The sequence below is a fragment of the Protopterus annectens genome, chromosome 6.part0 (assembly GCF_019279795.1).
Source record: "Protopterus annectens isolate FY-2018-M chromosome 6.part0, PAN1.0, whole genome shotgun sequence".
Taxonomy (NCBI): domain Eukaryota; kingdom Metazoa; phylum Chordata; order Ceratodontiformes; family Protopteridae; genus Protopterus; species Protopterus annectens.
The window spans coordinates 1,447,296,641-1,447,316,757 of NC_056737.1; the positions used below are offsets into that span (position 1 = coordinate 1,447,296,641).

The 20,117-nt window shown below is 39.1% G+C and overlaps 1 protein-coding gene across 2 annotated transcripts in view; it reads right to left on the minus strand.

Annotated features, from left to right (window-relative positions):
* Nucleotides 1-15,087, minus strand: part of LOC122804826 (histamine N-methyltransferase-like) — a 432,475-nt gene extending 417,388 nt beyond the window's left edge. For both annotated transcript variants that reach the window (XM_044074968.1, XM_044074966.1), the window contains exon 1: nt 14,892-15,087. The gene's annotated coding sequence lies outside the window, so the exon portion shown is untranslated. The remainder of the gene's footprint in view (nt 1-14,891) is intronic.
* Between the last annotated feature and the right edge of the window lie 5,030 nt (nt 15,088-20,117).

Consider the following 20,117-nt stretch of genomic DNA (forward strand, 5'->3'; position numbering starts at 1 on the left):
GATCAAAAACTGTATTGAAGATCTATACATTGAGGGTAGAATTGAACAACATACTTATAACTACCTGACAACATCTTACCCCCGATACCCATTTATTTTTGGCATTCCTAGGTTACACAAGAATTTGGCTGACCCTCCATTGAGATCATTAGTTGATGGTCGAGGTTCGCCCACATATTCTTGTGCCAAAGTAGTGGATGCAATACTTCAAAAATACTTAGTCCATGAGACACAAATTTGTAAAGACTCATGGTCATTTTTGAAGAAGATTGACGCCATTGAATTCAATGCCAGTTTCAACTTCCTAACTATCGATGTGAAGGACTTATATACGTGTATCCCACACACGATAGCTATTGAATGGGTTGATTTAATGCTTAGTAAACACAAAGCTCCAGCAGTCGAAATTAGGTTGGTAACAGAACATATCAATGTGGTACTGTCCAACAACGTCTTTATGTTTCAGGACCAATTCTACCTCCAAAAAGTGGGGGTAGCCATGGGGTCCCCTTGCGGGACTAGTATTGATAACTTTGTCATAGCACATTGGGAGTCTGAGTTTGTATTCAATAACAACAATAATGCCCTCAGTGAGTCATTGGTCTTGTACACACATTATCTGGATGATATATTTATCTTGATCAATGGAGAGGAAAGTATAGGTGTTAATTTAGTAGACTATTTCAACAGTACTACACAATTTTTACAGTTTGCACATACATTCAATACTAATATGATATCTTATCTCGACATTTGCTTGGTTAAAAGCTATGAATTAGAGAGCTATGTAGCTAAGATCTATAGAAAAACTACGTACTCTAACACGTTTCTCCACTTTTCAAGTAATCATCCTTTACACCAGAAGAGGTCAGTCATCAAGGGCCAGTTAGTGAGAACTTCAAGAATGATAACTTTAGAAGATGACTTTCTTGATGAATGCTCTCTACTCAAGAGTATGTTCAACTATCGTGGCTACCCAGAACCCCTACTAGATGAATTAATTAATGAGGTTAGAACAAAAAGAACAGATACAGTTTATTTGCCACTTCTGAATATCAAAAGTGTCCCCATTAGGTATGTCAATAGTGATTCTACTGTTTTATTTGCCACTGAGTATTAGTCTACAGAATAGTTGTGGTAAGGAAAATAATGTATGTTTCATCACTACTTTCTCAGTACATAGTCACCTGTGTATTAACATACTGAAGAAGAATTGGGAACTATTTAAAACTAACACCAATATTTATACTAAACTAGGTGAGTTCCTTAGAGTTACTTTCAGAAGAGGGCGAAATTTGAAATCTATTTTGGAACAGACTAACACTCCTACCACTCATTGTAAAGGCATGAGAAAATGTGAATGTTGTAACTATTGTAGATTTGTTGATGTGACCAATAGTTTCAACGTTAATGGCCTACAATATAAAATCAAGGACAGATTTAATTGCAATTCCAACTTTGTCATTTACCTTGCTAAGTGCAAATTGTGCCCTGCTTTCTATGTGGGTAAAACGGAGCTGAGGCTCCTTGACAGGATATACGAACACCAATATGTAATCAAGAAACAGAAGTTAGATAATGCTTTAGCCAAACATTCTTGCACTAACCAAGAACATACTTTTAAATTTATCATTATAGATCAAGTAAAGGTTGACAGTAGAAGAGGGCTTAAACCTCTGAAATTAGAGGAACTTGAACTAAACTGGCAGGTTAGACTTAATGCTTGCTATCCACCTGGTCTGAATGATACTTGCTCTATTAGTAGTATCCTAAGACTAAAAACCTTAAAGAAATGAAGTTATTGTAGTTAGGGTAAAGGTTGCTTCATACTTATTGGTAAAACCAGCTTAGAGAGTTTCTACTAACAGTTTATAAAAGAAGTACTAGTAGTAACATTTGGCCTATTTTTCAACTTAGCTTTGATGCATAATTGGGCTTTTAAGTTATATTATATTATACAACTTTTTCGATATTCTTTAATGTCTTATATTAAGCACTTTTTTATATATATACATTTTTTATATATATTTTCTATATATATTTGCTATTCAGTATTTTTTGGGTCTATACCAGTGTATGTATAAAGCTGCAGCAGCAATTTTAGTAAGTCTTTCAAGTTGTTGTCAGGTTTATTGTTCCTGTGCCTTTTATTTTGTGTAATTGGTAAATTAATGATCAGCTGTGACTATAAAAGGATATCTTTAAACCTATGGTCACAATGTTTCTGAAGAAGTTTAGCTAATTGAAGCACTGAAGCAAACTAAAAGAGCTTTAAACATTTTAATAAAGCAGTGTTTTTTACGTTGCCGTTGTGAAGATTTATATCACTTGACTTTGTTATCCGAGTGGATTTTAAGTGTTGTTGTGCAACTTAGGGGGATACTAGCATGCTGAATTTGTGTTTTAATTTCCTAGTTTGTTTGCTGTGTTTTGATTTTATAGCATCTTTACATGAAATACAGTTTGTGCAAGATAAAATTACTGTTTTAGGAATAACTTAAGGTGGGGAACAGACATTTTTGACCCAGTGGGAATACACTGTTGTTGATATACAAAAGTTTTTGGATATCAGGTGGAAGTTTTTGGATATCTGGTGGTATTTCCATTTGTGTTTTTTGAAAAAAAAAGTTTGTGATTTGAATACTGTTATAGTAGGAAAATGTGGCTATATTGGGCAAGTTTTTGTTTTTTTCCAAAAAAAAAAAGAGAACATAATTTTAATGTTTTATTTATTTATTTGTAGAATAATAGGTTAAACCATAGTAAGAGAAATATTATTCTTTGTAAAAAAAGAAGCTGGTGGGTTAGGTCTAATAAATCCTATTGTCTATTTAGCCTGTATGCATTTACTCCTTGATTACAACATGAAAATGGGGTTTTCCTTAATAAATTGTTATGGAAAAAGATGATAAGACTTGGTAGAGTGCATTTATAGCTTAAAGTAGGAGACTGCCCCATTATATCTGAAATGAATACACTGATAAAATAATTAGATGGAAACTCAAGTTTTCTTTATCTGTTAAGTCTAGAAAATTGTGGTATTAAGTCCAGAAAATTGGGGTGTAGATAGATAGATAGATAGACAGATAGATAGATAGATAAATAGATAGATAGATAGATAGATAGATAGATAGATAGATAGATAGATAGATAGATAGATATGTAAAGGATTTTTATTTCTGACAGGCCATGAGACAATATTTCTTCTCATATTTTGCAGAAGTATTAACTGTAGAAAACAGCTTACAAAATATTAAGGAAATTCAAGACATTTTATGAAGATTCTTCTTAGATAAATTATCAGTTAAAGGTTACATGAACTACAGTGTCACAAAGCAACATTTGCGTCATATTTTTAATGTTGAAAAAGTCCTTTCACGTTTTTCATTTTTTTTTTTTAGAATATTCCAGAATTCAGTAATTTTGGCAAATGCTTTTGCATTCTTATAATGTTGATTTTTGTTTTCCTATCCCATTAGGTATAATTATGTATGACTATTACAGTAGAGATTTCAAAATTGTATTGTTGGATTACTGAACATGTTTTTATTGTAGCACTTTTTATTGTGTTCATATTTTTTATCCTTGTTGATTATGTTATGAGATGTTCTTGTGTGTTATAACAAAAGTCCCCTGTCCTTTTTGATAGATGCCTTGGGATCTTTTACATCCAACTGAGCTGCCACCATCTCAAGCAGATGAGGCCTTGCTTTAACATCTCATCCTAAGGACAACACACTCAACAGTGCAGCAACTCTCTTATACTGTACTAGTATAGTGGAAATCAGTATACTGGAACCCAAACCTTTGAAAATAATGGGTACCAATGAACCCAGTGAACACCCAAAACACTTACCTCACCTTGCTTATGTATGCTAACCCTAACCCTGCCCAGCCCTTGATCACAATCCTACACATTAACTTATGAGAATCCCTTTTCCTTACAGCACCACTACACAAGACACTCAGAGTCACATACATGCACCATCCAATAGCACTACACTACATCTACCCCTTAATTTAACCCATACTCTAAGCCTAACTAGCAATCACTCACACATTCTCAGTAAAATTCATCAGCACTATATAGAACAAATTAAATTTGACTAACTCACTCACACACTCCAAAACACACACACACACACACACACACACACACACACACACACACACACACACACACACACACACACACACACACACAGTCATTTCAGTCAGACTCTGGTGTAAGGATAGGGCTCTATTCATAATCTGAGCCTATGCCTCACAGCAGGGCTGTGATAGTAAGAAACAATGCATTCAGACAGTAGTTGTAGGACCTACTAGATAAATCAGGACAACATGCATCGGTGCTGATAATGGGTGACCTAAATACACATTTTTGGACAGACAGAAATGAATATGAGGACTGCATATGAGAGACAGTCACAATATTGTATATAAGAGTAGCCAACATCAGTGACTGTAATTTTATCCCCAGTGAAACGATTGGCCCACAGTGTAAACCACTGGTTGCTACAGTTGGTTGCAAACAGTGGTCAGAGAAGGCCCTAACATCAACAGAGTGTAGGCTGAAGACCTGGAAGTTAACTGGAGAGAAAGCTCAGGAGTCCAAAGAAATACTTAGGGCTCTAGCTCCTCAGGAAGAAGAGAAAATAGTTAGAACTGAAGAAGAATAGCAGCACCTCAAGATGGCATGTGGGAAGACTAAAGAACTGATACAAAACATGCTATGGAAATAAGGTGCATAAGAACAGCTGGTGGAGGAATACAAAAGTCTAGGAAGACATGAAAAGAAAGTAGGAATGTAGGAAAAAGTGGCACATAGAAAAGATGGACCAAGCTAAGAAGGAATACTGGTTGGTAACAAAGAGGTAAAGAGAGGAGTTGCAATAGCAAAGAACAAGACATCAGAGGCATTCTACCACCTTCTGGAAAGTGAATCAGTAGATAGCATAAAGAAATTCTTTCAGGTTGCAAAGCAAAGACAGAAAGATAAAGAAGGTCATCAGACACCCTTCATAAAGAATGCCAGCAAGAACCTGCTGACCAATCCACAGGATATCAAAGGCAGATAGAAGGAGTACTTCCAACAGCTTCTGAATAAATAAAATCCCACAAAAGCTGTACTGCCCAGATACAGCCTACAATGAGAGAAGATGAGACTGCCATAGAAGAAGTAAAGGCAGCACTAAAGAAGATGAAGTTAGGGAAGGCAGCAGGCTCACATGAGATCAGAGCAGATATGATCAAGATGTTGGATGAGACAGGAGAGAAATGGCTCATGAAGGCAGTGCAGGATCATAGTCAAAACGGGCCATAGGCAGGGCAATGGATCAGTCCCCCTCCCTGGCAGCCATTCCAGGGTCCCGTTAGTTGGCTGTTTCTCAACAGTTAATATAAACACTGTTCAGACTTGTCAGTGTGTGTACTATTATCTTCTTTGCTTCTACAGTGATTACAGATATTTGGATTTAATTTAAACTTTTATTTCAGATTTTATAGTACTAACACTGGTGGCCATTTGCTAAACAAAACAGTGAAGTCTCACAATGAAAACAGACTTAGCATGAACAACGGTAAACGTATCTTCCTTAGAAACTCATATTGATTGAAACAGCTTTGAAACTCACATTCATAAAAATGTATCTGACCATTGGCGGATAGTATACGCTTGGACTATTTTTAAACCATGGGCCCACTGCACCTATTTTTAAGACCATGCATAAATGCACATATTTCTTGATTTACCTTTCTCATCACATTAAATTATATTCCTTGCTTAATACAGCACTACTTGTTAGACTGTGTTTTAAATTTGCAGTTTTGAACACTTTTCTAGTAAGTAGTTCAACAAATTGTAAGGAACAATAATGACAAAACTACCCATTTCATAACATTTCAAACATAAAAGTCCACTCAATCTGCTGTTAATATAATCCACCAATATTAGTCAATCTGTACAATCTTTCAGAAGTAAAGTTATCTGAATAATTTGACATTAAAGAGATCTGTAATTAATGAAGAGGTTGCTGTTGGCAAGCAACTTTGCATTCCAGTGTTCCATCTACAAATTCAGTGCTTTCTGCCCTTTAAGAATAAATTGCCTTTACATTACAAAAAAAAAAAAATGGTGCGACAGTAATATGCAATAAGGAATGGCTGGCAAACCAACAACAACTACATAGTTATTAGGCATCTCATTCAAAGGAGGACATGCAGTACAGCAGTGTCAGCATTCAATCTTCCTGGTGTGGGAAGAGAACCCACAACCTTCTGTGACAAAAACTGTGCTACATGTTACACCGCTGACACTGAACAGTACAACTATGAAACTCTGACTGACATTGACAGATTGAAATCATCAAGCGATTTACAAAAACAAAGAAACAAAAAATAAAACTAAGTGAGACCTGGTAACTGATGTGATAGTTTAAGGTACTTACTTACCAAAGATTAAGGTTCAGGGTTTGACTCTGAGCAAAGGCACTTAACTAATCAGCATCCATAACTAGTGCATTTTACACACACAAACACACACTTGTCTTCAAAAGATTTGCACTCACTGAAAAAAACTATGCACTCAGAAGCTGTTTGACTTATTTAAAAGCTTGGCTTTGTCTCCCTCTGCATATCCCTGTTACTGAACTGTGCACTCAAAATTTGTTTGCTCTCTTCATATAATGTTGCTTAGAATAATCGTGTATTTGGCTGGTCTGTTAAATCTATCTAGGCTTTCTTTCTAAAGATGACAGATGTCCTAATGGTGAGGTTTCTGGTATTTGCTGTATAACAGAAGTGTCCCACAAGGTCCTAAATCTCTGATGTGTTTATGGAAGTCTAATGCTTTGGCTTATTTTATTTACAGAAGCTTTTTATTTTTTTCTTTTTAGCAAAACTAGTCCTCTCAACTAACATGGTCCTTAGGCAGCTGCTTAGGTCATCTAGTGCTGGATCTTAGGTCATCTAGTGCTGGATCTGGCTCTGCCTGAAGGTACTCATCGCAATATGCAGAAAAAGGCATATCCCAGATAACTGGAGAAAAAGCATACTAGTGCTAGTGTAGAAGAACAAAAGGGCCATTCGCAACTATGAGCAGTGCAGAGGTATCAAAATCCTTTCACACTGCATGAAAGTTCTGGAGATGGTGATTGATAAACAGATACGCAGAGTAGTAGAAAGTAAGATGGGAGATGAGAAGTTTGGATTCAGATCATAATGCATCACAACCAACCCAGTGTTTGCAGTGAGACAGATAACTGAGAAGAAGCTAGAGATAAGGAATGAGTCCATCTGGGTATTTCTAGATTTCGAGTAAGCATACAACAAGGTCCCAAGAAAGATGATTGGTGCTGTCCTACAGTGGATCAAAATCCCAGACCATTAGTAGAATTAGTGCAGACTCTGTACAAGGACCCTGTGACGACCATGCCCTGGCCCAGATCAAGAACCCTCAATCCTCGCCACTAACACCAGGGAGGTCATCTCATAGAAGAGGAAAGGATAACTAATACACACAGTAAAGTACAATTTCACTTAAGTGCACACAGAGATCACAGTCAGTCTAAGGCTGGTTGCTCCCTTGCTCACCAGGTCCCCACTAAAACTCCCCACTGGCACAGCTATAGGGTCCAGGTCTCAGCCTAACTCAGCAAGGTAGAACCTCCAGTACCCTCTCTGTCCAACCAGTGCTTCGTGTCCCTGCCTAAGTAGCTGATACAACACACACACACACTTTGAGATAAGTATTTATACAACTTCACAGACACTCCTGGGAAAGGCTGACACAGGTTCTCCAACTGTGCCCATTTACCCAGACTATACCGTAGTAATTATTGCCACCACCCAGTTAATAATATCAGCTACTAAAAGGCCCTTAAAAGGGTGTCCAATTATTACTGTGCATTATTAATATCCAATGGTAATGTGACTATACAGTCTAAGGCTTTTTCGAAGGGCTTAGACAGTAAACTCTATAAATATATAATGTACTCTAAAGCATACTTCATCTCTACACAAAGCAGCCGTAGGTAGAAGGTTTTAAAATGATTTAATAATAAATAATTAAAACACAAGTCAAAACTACTACACCACAGAGATATCAAAGAGTTCACAGATCACACAGAAACGTAAAATAATACAGTAGGACAGGTCTGGTTTCAAAGAAAAATCCCAGAACCATTAGTATAATTAGTGCAGACTCTGTACAAGGACCCAATGGCTGAAGTACAAACAGTATTCAGTCTAACAGATGGGTTCCAAGTTGCAGTGAGTGTGCATCAGGGTTCAGCTCTGAGCCCCCTGCTATTCGTATGGGTAATGGACTACATTAGCAAAAGGTCAGATGAGACAGGTCAACAAAGTTGCTCTATGCAGACAATGTGGCATTACTGGCTGACTCCAAACAAGAACTTCAGCAAATGATAGGGGAATGAAATGCAAATCTTATGGAACATGCACTGAAAGTGAATACAGATGAGACATTTGTAATAGTTGTAAATGGGGGAAAGCAGAAGAAGCTGAGAATTGAGACAGAAGAGAAAATTGTGGACCAAGTTAACAGCTTCAGCCATATGGGAGCGGTTGTTGAGAGAAGGAAAGACTAAATGAGGAGTTCAACCTAGAATCTGAGGGGCTGCACAGAGTGTCCGGGGTAGTCTATGCCAAAATAATGCCAAAGAAGCTGAAAAATTAGTTGTACAAAACAGTGATGCGAGTGGTACTGCTGTATAGTACAGAAATATGAGCAGTAAAGGTAGAGCAGTTGAGGAAGTTTGAGGTGGTGGAGATGAAGTGCCTGAGATTGGGTGGTAGGATCCACACTGTGGGACAGATGAAGAAATGATGACATCAGAGAAGAAGCCCAAGAAGCTCCAATTGCAAAGAAGGTTAAAGAGAACAGATTCTGATGGTCTAGGCCTATGTGCAGAAAAGCAGAAGACAATCTAGTAGTAGAAGAAGGTGAAAAAGAAATAAGGGCATCCTGCAAAGAGGTGGATGGATTCTTTGAGAAAAGGAATGGGACAGATTGGAGTGAATAGTGAAGAAGGTAGGAGAGTGGCATTGAATCAAGAAAGATGGCGTCCGTTGACACAATACCTTGACCCCAAGTAGAAAATGTGAAAAAGGGTGATGATGATCCATAGTCTCACACTTAGACATACACACACACACACACACACACACACACACACACACACACACACATGCATGGACACACACATGTGCACAAGCACATGTGCATTGTGCACACACGTGTTCATACACATGTACAGAAACATGCACTATGTAAGGCTAATATTGAAGTGTGTAGCAGGTCCCAGCACTTTATTACTTATCATTTTAAGAATAAGTAGGCAACATGTGTTTGAATTCCACTATACTACAACTTACTGCATAGTAATAATCATTGGAAGCACTTCACAGCAGTCACTTCAATGTTATACTGTTAGCAATGCATGATGATGTATGAAAAAAGACACAAAGTGAAAAGGTCACCATCCTATACTACACCCTTCTGTTTTAGTCACATTTCTGGTATTCAGGTCAACCAAGACTACATTGCAAGGAATAATATGGTTACATGTTAAATCTTTTTTGTAATAGTTTTGCCATGGAATACAAACACAGTAACATGCTGCTTTGAAACCCTGCTACAGCACTGTAATTAAATAAGGACTATAAAATTAGTTTTATAGAATACATCAAGTTCCTGAAGGATTTCGTATATGACATCATTCCATTTACATAGATTCTTGATGCTAATTGTTGAAATACCAGTTTGGTGGTATATTTTCTTAGAATTAATAGAAGGTTTTCTGATGCCCCTGTCCTTTAAACGTTTGTAATAAGGAACACCATTATAAAAAAAAAATAAAGGAGTGACAAATAAAAGGGTGGTGAGTGAGTGAAAAAAAGGATAAAATGGAAGACTCTGAAATATTAAGCATGCTTAGATTTTACAAAAACATATATAATAGTGTTATGGCCTTTAAACTCAAGAATCTCATTAATAGTTTGCTAGCAATTTAAACTGGTAAGAAAGTAACTGCCTCCTGGTGGGAGTCATTTCAGTATGCAGCTTCACAAAATTTACTACAAATTCTGTATTACCCATGAACCTCTCTCCCATCTTGGATGGGAGAAGAGGGGCATAATAGCACCAAGGAAATGTCTGCATATCTGCATATGTGATCAGCGAGTCTGTGTTTTTGTTTTTCATAACCACCTACACAAGCCAGGAAAAACGAAGCAGGATATCCCAAAAATTGGTTCTTTATTGAGCCACGACACTGAAAGCACACATGTTGTGCTTTCACTGTCGTGGCTCAATAAAGAATCAATTTTTGGGATATCCTGCTTCGTTTTTCCTGGCTTGTGTAGGTGGTTACTAGTACTTTTGGCTTGGATTCTGCTTACTTTTGGTTTTTTGTTTTTCATAACTGACTGATGAATATACTAATTTCACAACAAAACAGGAGTTTATTAATGGGACTGACGGAGCTCATATGCACTGATAAACTAAATGGAAGCAGTCACATATTTCAGAGGGAGCTGGACATTCTGGAAATATATGATACCAGTTGCCAAAGGGTGGGGGCTGATCATATTTCACAGTGAAGGCTTACTCTTTGAACACATCTGGCTGATCCCTTCCCAATTAAAGTCCAGTTCACATTTTCTGTTTTTCTTACCTTGCTTCATAACACTAATGCTGGTTGCCAAACAAGCACAAGAAGGAACTGAAAAAATATAAAGTAAGCCTTTAAGTCATACTGAAAAAAAGATTACATCTTTGTGGCCAAACTTAGATGTACTCTACTTAGACTTATATATTATACTACCTTATATATTTATTATTGGATATGTTTTCCCCTCCATGTATTTTGTTTCACATGTGTGGATGCTGGTCTAGCCAGTGATACCCTGGATTTTCTTTTCTGTTGACTCACAGTGTGCTGGATCATAAGTAAATTCAGAAAGACTAAAGCTCTCCTTTCACTATCAGTACCAGAGTTTACTTTCATGACCTAATCCACTCAAACTTAACTGTACAGTACAAGCACATTCTATGGCACTACTCTGCAAAACCTGAGCATGACGTGTTTCAAATTTGTCTCTCTTATAATGTATCCTATGCAGTGCCCTGTATTTTTTAAACATTTAACTTCTTTACATTTTTCCTTACAGATGTGTCTCCCATTTTCCATCATGACACAGAAACCATTAATAAATTTAACTATACACATGAAAATATTCTCCATGAAAATGCACCAACATGCTAAACCACTTGTCCTGGTTAAGTGCTGTAGTGGTAGCCAGCTAAACAAGGCAGATCAGACCTCTCTTTTCCTAGAAAACAGTCACCAGTTCCCTCCATGATATCCTCACATGTTGCCTGACAAGTTGGGTACGTAGCCTGTAGGTTCATAGGTTCATAGGTAAGTACTAGGCTATCTGCCCAAGGGCATTTATAAGCCTAGCCAGAATGTGTTGGCTTTCGCCACGCCCTTAGATTAGTTCCCTGTGCTTCTTCTTCCCCAGCAGAGCCACTGCAGTGATCCCCGGGGTAAATTTTCTGTTTCCCATCAAGGTTTCTCTTGAAGAGTGTTAGTGAGAGGCTCTGCCTGATGTATATTGGAATCCTGTTCCAAAGCATGGGGAGTCTCTGGGATAGGAATCTATCCCTCCAGCATGTCTTATTTATTGTTATGGTGAGGTTTATATCTCTAGAGCGTGTGGCTCTCTGGGATTTGTTTTATTTAGGTGGAGCATGTCCATCAATTCTGTGTTGGACATGGCCTTGTATGTCAGGCATAGATCACCTCTGAGTAAGTGGTATGCAACCAAGTACAGCTGGAGTTTCTTGAGTCGGGCTGCATAGGGCATCTGTTTGAGGACAGTAATCCTCTTGGTGAGGTACCTTTGTGGCCTTTCCAGCTGTTGCAGGTGTCTTGTATGGTACATCCCAAATGGGGCATTGTATTCTATGATGGGTCTAATGAGTGATGAGTAGAGAGGCACAATAACCTCTTTTGTTCCAGATGTGAACCCTTTTGTGATTAGGTGGGCCACATAGAAGGATTTTCTAACCACCTTGGCAATATGATTATCAAAGGAGAGATTACTATCTACTTGGGTCCTCAGATCCCTTATTACATTTTCTGTATTTAGGGAACTACCACCTATGTGGTAGTCTGTGGGTACATTATTTTTTCCAAAAGGGATGACTATGCACTTTTTGGCATTTAGCTTGAGGCCATGATTTTGACACCAAGTATCCGTCTCAGTGAGACCCATCTGGAGGGTGTCTGTATCAGCTGGAGAATCAATTATGGCCCCTAGTTTGCAGTTGTCTGCAAACTTGGTCAGCCATAGTCCTCCTATGCTTGCCTGTACCTCTGAGAAGTATATACTGGACAAGAGAGGTCCTATGACTGAGCCCTGGGGGACGACACTTGTAACTGGTTTAGAGTCGGACATAGAGCCTGCAACTCTCACCATGTGGGTTCTATCCATGAGCCAGTTGGCAACCCATCTCATGATGTAGGGGTTAATGTTCAAGCTGGTGAGCTTGTCTATAATACTAGAATGGGGAATGGTGTCGAAAGCCTTTGCGAGGTCTAGGTAGGCTGTGTGGACCTCCTTTCCCTCGTCTAATGCCTTGGTAACCATCTCAAAAAAGTCCACCAGGTTTAGAAAGCATGATCTGCCCCTAACAAAACCAAACCGGGTAAGGTCCAAGGTTTGAAGGTTCCCAATGTCTCTGTTAATGAGTTCCATGATGATGCATTCCATAGCTTTGCAGACCAGGGTAGTCAGGCTTATAGGACGATAGTTCCCGGGGTCCGTTGTGGCTCCACCTTTGTGGAGCAGGATAACTGTTGCTGTGCACCACTCTGTGGGTATATAGCTGTAGAGAGGCTGAGTTTGAACAGTGTGTTTAGGTGAGGGGTTAGTTCATTTTGGAGCTCTTGTAAGACACCGCCTGGGACCCCCTCCGATCCCATTGAAGCTGTGTTTTTGGCTTTGGATAGGGCTGTTTTAACCTGTGTGTCGGTGATTGATGGGGCCCTACATTCTTCTGGTATGGTTATGGGCCTTTTAGGAGGTGAGAGGGGGGTGAAGTTTGCACTAAACCTATCTGCCAGAATGTTTGCAATATAGGTCGGTTCAGTGTATTTTGTGCCATTCTGCACTAACTAAGAGCAGATCTGAGAGTTTCCACTTAGGTTCTTGACATAGCTAAAGAACACTTTGTGGTTATCTTTGGAGTCATTGGCAATTTTTCTTTCAAAACTAGCCTTGGATAATTTAATGAGGGATCATAGTTTCTTACTGATACTGATCAGGGATGTCTTTCCTTCTTGGGATTTTACTCTTTTCTGTACTAGTTTCCTCCTTCTATTGTATAACTTGTTTATGGCAGGGGTCCACCAGGCTGGTTTCCTTTTCTTGGAGGAGTGAGTCTTGGCTTTACTTGGGATAGCATGATCCATGCATTCCTGCAGATGCACATAGAGTGCCTTTGTAAAGGTTTCAGCAGTTTGGACAGCATTGTTCTTTAGCATGGGGGCTGTGAACCTTTCCACCTCGGTCGTAAGTAACGTGAAGTTTGCTTTTGAAAGGTTTTTCATGGTGGTTTCCTTGATTGGGGGTGGGGGTGGAATGTGGGTATCCAGAGTGATTAGTCTATGGTCTGATCTAACCAGGGAGGGGTTGACCTCCAGTGTGGAACACCGGTTGCCCATGTTGGTGATGACCAGGTCCAATATGTTGTTCCCTCTGGTGGGGGTGTTGACCAGTTGATCCAGGGCGTTCGAGTTTATAAATTCTAGGAAGCATTGGGCAAGGGAGTTAGTACTTGAGTAGTTCTCCCAGTTTATGTTTGGGTAATTGAAATCACCCAGTGTTAAGGTGTTCTGCCCAGGTTTTAGTTCTAGAGAGCATTACTGTATGCAATTATGTCCTAATGAATTCATCATATTTTACTGCATCAATGATCTTTTACATTAATTCATATAAATGGTCTCTGTTCTCTTTCTACATTGTTTATTTAAGTTTTCATCAATAGATACCTTTAGAATGTGAGAGCAACTGGAGCACCTAGAGAAGACCCATCCGAACACAAGGAGGACATGCAGACTTTGCACAGAAGGCCCCCTCAAGACTCACAGAATGGATGATTTCTCCAGGGTGTATTTGAGGTCAGGTAGATTTACCAAATGTGATATTCTTGAAAAAGTAAACCAACTTTGGTAGAAGCATGCATCTTCTTTCTAAATGGATTCATGCAAGGATGAAAAATGTACATATTTAAAATGATTTCTAGATATCCTTTATAGGCTAGTACAGTACAGGAGAAAAATGATAATCGCAAGTGAATTTATTCATGTTTACTGAATATTAATAAAGAAATATGTGTCATTTGCTTTTCTCGGTCTGTGTGAATGAGAATCTTGGATGTACAACAGACAAACAAAGGCACTGTATATCCATTGTCCTTTACAAATCATGTTCTTTTGCATGAAAGGCCTATGTATCATTAACGTTAGAGGGGGGTACAGGTGAGTTAATTTCTTTATGGTGACTGAAGTGATGTTTTGCTGTTATGCAGTACTCAGAAATGATGTGTATATTCCAAAAAAAGAAAAAAGAAATAATCAAGAAAGCATTCTTGTCTGACAAAAGCACAGCAATGTTCATGTTAGGTGGTTATAAAAAACACTGAAATATTAATATTCCATTCACTCATTTTAACCTTCATTATTTTCATTTAATTTCAGAAACAAAGATGTAATTTTGTAAAATGGAAGAGTACACTAGTTGCAGAAGGTTGTTTAATAAAATGCCTGTCATACGTACTTTAAAAGAAAAGCATTGTCACTTACTTCGTATGCAGATGTCTCAAGTTGAATGTCTCACTGGCTTGTTGTAAAATGAAGTGTGAGCAAACAACAGCTTTGCAGAAAACAAAAGCTTGCTCAGTTTGTATGTAATTCTCCACCCTCTTAAGCTACAGCTCAGAGACACTTTTTTGGAGTTAAATAAAGGAAATAAGATACCAAAAACATACCTCAAGTATGTTACTCAGCTGATCATTTGCATTCTAACTGTGCATGACAGCACCGAAAGAAAATGGGAAGTTCATATTTATAAAAAGTAGAACCCAAATGTACATCATTTTTAACAGTACATTTAATGAACATATTTTATGCCAGTAAATGTGATCTGAATAGAATTCAGCATCTATGATGTCATACCTCCAAACTTCTTAGTGCAAATATCTGGACAAAGCCTAAACTAATCAGCGGACAAAGCTCCAAAAATAGGGACAGTTGTTTTTAAATACTGTTCTTATAAACTTAGAAAATTGCTGGAATAGCATGCATTTTCTGAAGGATATGATGTCTGAAACTCAAATGTATGTCATTATTTGATGATTTGTCAGAAAACCACCCATTTTACGAGGAACAATCCTTTTGGACTTGGCAAAATTCTGGACATTCTGCAAAATCTGGACAATTGATAGGTGTGCATGTTTTCATTCTCTTTTTGATAATATACTTAAAATAAGTCACAGGAAAATCAAATACTTTTACAGAATATAATCAAAGAAACAGTGTTTTGTTTATACTAACTGTGACACCCCACCACTGGACCAGTAATCAAGGAGCCTCAATCCTCACCACTGGCAGCAGTGGAGAACATGCACTGGGAGGATGACAGGTACACACACAGTATTTCCAGATGTAGCTCTCTACATCAAGTGCAGTTTCCTTAAGAACACACAGAGACCACAGTCAGTCTAGGCCTGGTTTCTGCCTCTTTCTCCAGATAGGGTTGGGAGGGTGGCCTAATGATTAAAGTGTTTGCCTTACAAACACAAGACACAGGGTTTGAGTCTCACAAGGGATAGTGGCTAGGCTTAAAATGGCTAGGGCAATTAGCTTAGTACTAATCTATGAAACTATGAACCTAATCCCAATAAGACTCCCCACTGACAGAGCTAATGAGTTGAGATCTCAGCTGAGTGGCCAAGCCAAGACCTCCAGCACCCTTTCTCTCCAACCAGTGCTTTGTATCCATGGCCTAGTAGCTGACACATAAACTCTTTGAGGTTTGATTTACACACACACACACACACACACACACACACACACACACACACGCACACCTGGGAAAGGCTGGCACAGGTTTACTAGCTATGCCCCCTTTTACCCAGATTATAAGGTAGTTATCACTGCCACCAGCCAGCTCCTTATCAGCTACTTTAAGGTCCTTAACAAAGGGTGTCCAATCTTACTGTGTAATATTAATATTAATGCAAATGGTACTTTGACCAAGAGCAAGGCTATTTGGACTGGCCCATAGTGTCACCAAATAAATATGCTAGTACTTTCAAAACTTAAATATTTCTAGACAGATCAGCTACAATGAAAGGTTTACATATATTTAATAATAAATAATAAAAGAACAAGAAAATACTTGGTATATAATCACAGTGATATCAGAGTTCAAAATCACAGGAAATATTTAAAACACCATTGCAGGACAATCTCAAATCAATAAAGAAACCTTCTAAACTAAGCTTTGCTATATTCCTGACTATATCTAACATAATTATATTATTCCCTAGTAACTTACTTGGAGTAAGGCAGATGTTGTGGTAAATGTTTCCTATCATTGTCCATTCCAAGACAGAAAACAAAATGCACTGTCTGTCAGAGAGTTCTCAAATTAATATCTCAAATATTATTGCCGGGATAGCTGGCAGAATTACTTCATTTCTTGTCATCTGACTCTATCCCAGGTGAAACCCCCATTGCTGGAATCTGGCATTATTTAGCATCTACCTGTGAAAATACATAGACCTCAGATATTTGGTAGATGCTGGAAGTCATATAACAATTGCATTCCTTCACATTTCTAACTATTAATTAGTTCACTCCAAAGACAATACAGAAGACTTCTCAGCATAGACTCTGTGTTTCTAGCTCATTGAAAACTAATAGATACCCCCCAGGATTCATGAATCTTGCGCCAGGCGCAGGCATAGCATAGGCGGTATAATGCCAAATATGGCCGTTGAGCGATTCAGGTACGATCAATTCCATCGCACTACCGGCGTAAGCCAGAACTGTGCAGCCCCCGGCTTAGGTATGCTAATCACCCCATGTGCAGTGTTGCACCATGCAAATGAAGGCATATAGCAATTCATGAAGTGGTGCAGAAGTTAGATAAGCCGGAAATGTAAACACAGTTTACATTTTCCCAAACAGAACATCGGAGCTATGGAAGAGGGCCAGACCCAGGTATCACAACGTTAACATATGCAAATGGCAAAATACACAGCCAATGGCATAAGAAAAGATGCACAACATGTAAATAACAACATTTAATGTCATGTCCACAGTAACGCACAGCACAACCGCAGGGCATGTGTGCGGAAGCTGTAACATACAGAAATTATATAAAAATGTCATAAAATCGCGAACGTAATAGAAATCAGGTTTACAGCATAATACACAATGGTAGGCATGGGACGCCACAACCACGCTGCAAGGGTTGCTAAGGGCCTGCGATAGTGTTCGCGGTAACTATGAATTAGTAGTCAATGCCATGCAAATGAGACAGATAATGCTGAATCACAAATGTCCCGACGGATGAAGGTTGTACCATACGGCGCAGTGGTATAACACCGAGGAGTGGCTCAGTGGAGATACATGACATCAGCAGAGGGTGCCACCATAGCAGTAAGCACATTGGAGCAATGCAAATCTGGCCTGTCTGTTGCTAAGCAAAGCTGCAGGACAGGGGTGGGGAGGAAGGTATAGAATCGTTTAGCTGAGAGCACACATGGTGCCCAAAAGCGCATGTGTACGAGGATGAAAATGTGCCCGAAACCCAGTAATCGGACGCACGCACCGCAAACAATAGCAGAAACAGGAAGGTCAGGGGAAGAAAAGAAGGAAATGCGGAAGTAGGGTAATTGGAGTACTAATGAGCAATCAACACCAATCAACCCACGAAGGCCAATCGACGGCAGCTGACAAGTCTGCTTGCAGAAACCTGCAAAACAGGATAGGGGAGGCATTGGAATGCAAAGAAAGGAGGGGAGGTATTGGATTGCAAAGATAGGAGACCTGACACAGCAGAGCAAAGCAAACTGACAGCAGACCGGCAGTAGCACACATAACGCAAGATACGCCAGGTCCAGGACAGTACAAATGAAAGTAGGCTGCAGGATGCACGCCAGAAAATGGTAGGTACAATGTGCAGAAATGTAAAGGGAAGATCAAGAGGTAATCCACGGCAGGCAAATGTAATTCAGCACCAAAGGCACCACAATAGTAGTTCCGGCAGTAAAACACATAAGGTTTGAAGGTTCCCAATGTCTCTGTTAATGAGTTCCATGATGATGCATTCCATAGCTTTGCAGACCAGGGTAGTCAGGCTTATAGGACGATAGTTCCCGGGGTCCGTTGTGGCTCCACCTTTGTGGAGCAGGATAACTGTTGCTGTGCACCACTCTGTGGGTATATAGCTGTAGAGAGGCTGAGTTTGAACAGTGTGTTTAGGTGAGGGTTAGTTCATTTTGGAGCTCTTGTAAGACACCGCCTGGGACCCCCTCCGATCCCATTGAAGCTGTGTTTTTGGCTTTGGATAGGGCTGTTTTAACCTGTGTGTCGGTGATTGATGGGGCCCTACATTCTTCTGGTATGGTTATGGGCCTTTTAGGAGGTGAGAGGGGGGTGAAGTTTGCACTAAACCTATCTGCCAGAATGTTTGCAATATAGGTCGGTTCAGTGTATTTTGTGCCATTCTGCACTAACTAAGAGCAGATCTGAGAGTTTCCACTTAGGTTCTTGACATAGCTAAAGAACACTTTGTGGTTATCTTTGGAGTCATTGGCAATTTTTCTTTCAAAACTAGCCTTGGATAATTTAATGAGGGATCATAGTTTCTTACTGATACTGATCAGGGATGTCTTTCCTTCTTGGGATTTTACTCTTTTCTGTACTAGTTTCCTCCTTCTATTGTATAACTTGTTTATGGCAGGGTCCACCAGGCTGGTTTCCTTTTCTTGGAGGAGTGAGTCTTGGCTTTACTTGGGATAGCATGATCCATGCATTCCTGCAGATGCACATAGAGTGCCTTTGTAAAGGTTTCAGCAGTTTGGACAGCATTGTTCTTTAGCATGGGGGCTGTGAACCTTTCCACCTCGGTCGTAAGTAACGTGAAGTTTGCTTTTGAAAGGTTTTTCATGGTGGTTTCCTTGATTGGGGGTGGGGGTGGAATGTGGGTATCCAGAGTGATTAGTCTATGGTCTGATCTAACCAGGGAGGGGTTGACCTCCAGTGTGGAACACCGGTTGCCCATGTTGGTGATGACCAGGTCCAATATGTTGTTCCCTCTGGTGGGGGTGTTGACCAGTTGATCCAGGGCGTTCGAGTTTATAAATTCTAGGAAGCATTGGGCAAGGGAGTTAGTACTTGAGTAGTTCTCCCAGTTTATGTTTGGGTAATTGAAATCACCCAGTGTTAAGGTGTTCTGCCCAGGTTTTAGTTCTAGAGAGCATTACTGTATGCAATTATGTCCTAATGAATTCATCATATTTTACTGCATCAATGATCTTTTACATTAATTCATATAAATGGTCTCTGTTCTCTTTCTACATTGTTTATTTAAGTTTTCATCAATAGATACCTTTAGAATGTGAGAGCAACTGGAGCACCTAGAGAAGACCCATCCGAACACAAGGAGGACATGCAGACTTTGCACAGAAGGCCCCTCAAGACTCACAGAATGGATGATTTCTCCAGGGTGTATTTGAGGTCAGGTAGATTACCAAATGTGATATTCTTGAAAAAGTAAACCAACTTTGGTAGAAGCATGCATCTTCTTTCTAAATGGATTCATGCAAGGATGAAAAATGTACATATTTAAAATGATTTCTAGATATCCTTTATAGGCTAGTACAGTACAGGAGAAAAATGATAATCATAGTGAATTTATTCATGTTTACTGAATATTAATAAAGAAATATGTGTCATTTGCTTTTCTCGGTCTGTGTGAATGAGAATCTTGGATGTACAACAGACAAACAAAGGCAC